Below are 5,224 nucleotides of genomic sequence, written 5' to 3'. Positions count from 1 at the left end.
GGTGCTCTCTGGTAAAAGGGGTGAATGGGTCATCATTAATTAAAATGCCTTTATTTGTATGGCATGTTCAATGGAAACAAAGTTTAAAAACTCCGACTCGTTTCAGCTGCATGGCCTTCGTCAGGGTATACAAAGAAATAATAATACAATGTTCTCTTTTGAACAGCTTTTTCCAATCAGCCCTGATTTGAAGAGGGAGTGGTTACATAATTCGTTGGACAACACCTACTGTACACATTAAAAAGTGAAATACTGTAGATATGTTATCAAGAAATTGAACACAAAGCTTGAAGCATCAGAACACCTAGAAAGGTAGATCTAACTTTAAATATGACTGGGCAAAGTGCCAAGAATAGGAGAGCAATATATTCCATAGTACACTAGAACACAGCAAAACATGAACAACAATAGTCTAAACATAGCTGAGGGCAATAGAGCAAAATCTCCACTAGATGACAACAAATGGACCTATCACGACCTTACAGGAAGAGTGAGAAATCCATATCTTCATTTAAACCTGGCTACTTAGTGGCCTGTAGTTTGTAAATCCATATCTTAATTTAAACCTGGCTACTTAGTGGCCTGTTTTTTTGTAAATCCCCAAACTTTCCCTTTGGTTTAGCTGTTTAAGACAGTCCCCTTTTCTAATTGAGCTTATGACTGGTGGCTCTGGGACAACTTGGCGTAGTAGCGTATCGCTTTGGATGATTCCCCTATTCTTTTAAATTATTATTTTAATGTTCTCTGCTTCAGTGCTGTATTTTGTAACAAAGTACACTCTCTGATGTATCACGAGGCTCTCCCCTTCGCAACAAGTTCTCTCTGTCAAGTAATCCAGCGCTTATAGCTGCATCTTTCAGGACCTGAACGCTGTAGCCCCTATTCAAGAAGCGATTCTCCAATTCAGCAGATTTGACACTGTAGTCTGTTTCCTGAATGCAAATTCTGCGGACTGGAATTGGCCATATTGAATATTCTCTTTTAGCCTTCTGGGGTGAAAGCTGTCTGCCCTCAGAATGGTGTTCCCATCTGTAGGCTTCCTAAAGATTGATGTGTGCAAAATACGTTTGTCATTTTTACTGATGTCAAGGTCCCCAAAAATATTTTCATCCTTGCTGTACTCCATAGTTAGTTTGAATTTAGGGTTAATGCTGTTAAGGTATTGGTGGAAGGAAATAAGTTCATCTTCTGAGCCAGACCAGAACAGGCAAACGTCATCAATATAGTAGTCCTGAAAGACAAAGATGTCATTATTAAGAGTCCATTCAGTCAGGGAGGCATCTCAGTCTTGCTGACCAGACCGGACACATCGCGTGCGCGAGTGTCGCAAAATAAATGTAGAAATCCATGTTATTCAATTATTGCACCCACACTGCTCGCGCACGGCAACGAGTGTCTGCGACGCCAAGGACTAAAATAGAACATGGAACCCAAACCGGCTGCGAGCGTGCGCCATCGTGCGCCATCGTGCGCCATCGTGCGCCAGCATGCGCCATCGTGGCACATACAGTAGCCCCCCCCACACACACACACACCAAACGCGATCACAACACGCAGGTTAAAATATCAAAACAAACCCTGAACCAATGACATTCATTTGGGGACAGGTCGAAAAGCATTAAACATGTATGGCAATTTAGCTAGTTAGCTTGTTAGCTTGCACATATTTGAACCTGCGTTTGGTGTAGTGGGGCAAAATAAATGTATTCACGATGGCGCAGGTTGGGTACTCAAGAAATGGTGCATAGCTGCTCCTTGTTCATGTTCGATGGTGGTGTATAGAGACTCCACGTCCATGCTGACTAAAACGGAAGCTTATACGTATATTGTTCAATTCCTTAATTTTGTTCAACATATCTGTGGTATCTTGAAGATGGGCTGGAAGTGACAAAAGGCTTAATAAAGTAATCAATGTACTTAGAGATGTGTTCTGTCAGACTTTCATTACCACTAATGACTGGTATGTCTGGGGGATTTTCAAGATTCTTGTGGACTTTTGAAAGAAGATAAAAAGAAGCCAGACTGAAATTTGAAATCATTGTCTGAAATGTAACCATTCTCCTTAAGCTACAGTGAGGATCCCTTTCCATTCTGTTCCTCATTGTCTACTGACGGTAGGCTTCTGTCACATATGTCTTTACTCCACACTACTGTAGCGCCACCTGTCTGCTTTGTTTTTAACCACAATCCCGCCATCTTTGTACAATGATTCAACTGCATCCTTCTCTTTCTTAGAAAGGTTATGTCGTGTTTGGTCAATTTACACGTAAACAGATTCTCCACTACAAAATTCACCTTCTTGGCAAATGTATTTAGTGTGGCATTCTGGACGATGGGACAAAAGTTGGACTTGGGCTTAAAAGGTGTTTTTGAGGGCACAGAAACTGCCTGACCTGAGACACTGGCGTCTGTAGTTGGAGAAATGATTTGCTTGTACCAGGCCTTCAGATGTAGATTCCTGTAGAATCGAAATAGGTCAATCTTCTTATTGAACTCATTAGTTGAGTATGTGGGGGCAAAGGACAGTCCTTTAGACAAGACCCTTACACAATCATCAGAAAAGGGTTCTCCAGAAATGTTGATCACAGCCTTGTTCTGATCCTGCTCCGTGTGGTTGGATAGTCTTGATTTCATCCTCCCCCTCCGCGTTGGTCTCTTCTGCATCATCTCCCTCTCTTGTTGGGGAACCTGCGTGGCTCCTCATCCTGATCTAAAAAATCTTGGGAGTAGCCGGCCTCTGACGCTTTAGGGTGACCCTCATCGTCACTGCTTGTAAAGTTGAAAGAGACAGATCTAGGCTTCCTCCTCTGCGGATGTGATTCTGAACTCTTGCAGGTTGGTTTTCTTAAGGCAAAGACCTTGCCATCTCTATAGTCTACTTCATCTCTTCTAAATGCTCTTAGCTTGTCTGGCTTCAATGTCAGAGTGAATGTGTCTACTTTCTCTTTCAAGATCTCATCACATTGTACTTAGTTGGAATTATCTCTGTGTTCTGTGATTTTCCTTTTGAATTCTTACATTTCTGTTTGGACTACTTGTGCTCTATTTAAAAGTATCATGAGGTCAAAAGAAGACTTGTTGAGAATAGCCTCCCATTTATCAGGGCTGATTGGAAAAACCTGTTCAAAAGAGGACATTGTACTATCATTTCTTTGTACACCCTGACGAAGGCCATGCGTTTTTAAACTTTGTTCCAAATAAAGACATTTTAATGAATTATAGGAAGAGTGCCTTGGTCCTCCTTTCTTTTTGATGACCTTTAAATATGGACTTTTTGTCCACTACAGATAATTTTTGAGCTTGAATATATATTTTACCCTCTGTGAATATGCCATTCACACACACATAATGAACAATGTATTCTCAGCTGAGCTTGACAGCAAACAATTCATCTTGATGGATGTAACACCCCCAGGCTTCTCAGATAATGGGGTCAAGAAAATAGCAGCATTGAAAGCAGTAGTAGTAAACCAGTAGTAAAATTGGCAGAATTACTTGCAACAATATCAAAGCCATTTTATCTGAAAATGTCAACAATTACAAATGTAGCTGCAGGTATAAGCCTATGTGATGTCAACCTGTTGTAGCCCCTTTGCCTAACTGATGTCAATGGTGCCTATCTACGTCCTCTACACCTTCCTGTTGTCCTCTACATGCTGTTTGGCACAGGAAGACATGTCTCCACTGGTAATATACACTGATATGGTTCATCCAGGACTGGAGCCTGAAAAATGTATATGGATAAAACACACAGGGCGGCTTTGTGAGACTGGCTTTGAATCCGGGTCTCCTCCTGTCACGACTTCTACCGAAGTCGTTGCCTCTCCTTGTTCGGGCGGTGCTCGGCGTTCAATGTCACCGGTCTTCTAGCCATCATTGATCCATTTTTCATTTTCCATTGGTTTTGTCTTGTCTTCCCACACATCTGTTTTCAATCCCATTCATTACCTGTTGTGTATTTAACGCTCTGTTTCCACTCATGTCTTTGTCAGAGATTGTTTATTGTCAGTGTAGTGTTTTTTGTTGTATAGGTGCGCGTCGGGTCTTCGTACCCATATTTGTTTATGTTCTTTTCCTGTTTAGTGTTATGAAGCATGTCACTAGGACATTATTAAAAGACTCCATTTTACACTCCGTTTGACTCTCCTGCGCCTGACTTCCCTGCCACCTATACACATGCCTGACACCTCTGCCCCATAAGACTGTGTTAGCCACCTGAGCTAAAGCCAAAGTTACTCATCTTAGTTTTTTTGTTTTCGTTTTATTTATTCACAAAAAGTTTTGGGATTGATTTGCACTTTTTGCACCAAATTACGTTCATCTCTAGGAGATGATCCCCACAGTATGATGCTGCCACCTCATGGTTAACCTTAGGGATGGTGCCAGGTTTACTCCAGATGTGACTCTTGGCATTCAGACCAAAGAGTTCCATCTTGGTTTCATCAGACCAGAGAATCTTGTTTCTTATGGTCTGAGAGTCATTAAGTGCCTTTTGGCAAACTCCAAGCAGGCTTTCATGTGCCTTTTACTGAGGAGTGGCTTCCGTCTGGCCACTCTACCATAAAGGCCTGATTGGTCGCTGTACCATTTTGCCAATGGTACAGCGTATAGACTTGTGACATGATATACAATTAAACAACAAGGCCAGAGGGGGTGTGGTATATGGCCAATATACCACAGATAAGGGCTGTTCTTATGTACGACACAAAGCGGAGTGCCTGGATACAGCCCTTAGCCGTGGTATATCGGCCATATACCACAAACCAAAGGTGCCTTATTGCTAGTTTATACTAGTTACCAACGTAATTAGAGCAGAACAATTAATGGCTTTGTCATACCTGTGGTATACGGTCTGATATACCACGGCTGTCAGCCAATCAGCATTCAGGGCTGGAACCACCCAGTTTATAATAACAGACAGACTCAAATCAATCTCGGATTTCAGCATTTACGTACTAGCCATATTCTCTCGTGGTCAAAATAACCCTACTACGGCTACAACTACTCCCCACAGCAGTAGATGATTCCAGTACTTAGCTAGAATATTGAGTGTGATCAATGGTGTGTTTGGTTGTTTTTGATGGAGGTTTTTGGTTTTGTAAAAGTGAATAGAAACCATGCACCTCTTGGTCATTACTCTACTTAGTCGGGAAGAATTCATACAGTTTGCAGCCTACAGTATAACAGGAGAAACGGAAAATGCAATTCCTCAAAATCAGATCCA

This window comes from Oncorhynchus keta, chromosome 28, assembly GCF_023373465.1.
Source record: "Oncorhynchus keta strain PuntledgeMale-10-30-2019 chromosome 28, Oket_V2, whole genome shotgun sequence".
Lineage (NCBI taxonomy): Eukaryota > Metazoa > Chordata > Actinopteri > Salmoniformes > Salmonidae > Oncorhynchus > Oncorhynchus keta.
The sequence above is the reverse complement of the archived record's forward strand: the minus strand, read 5'-3'. Positions refer to the sequence as shown.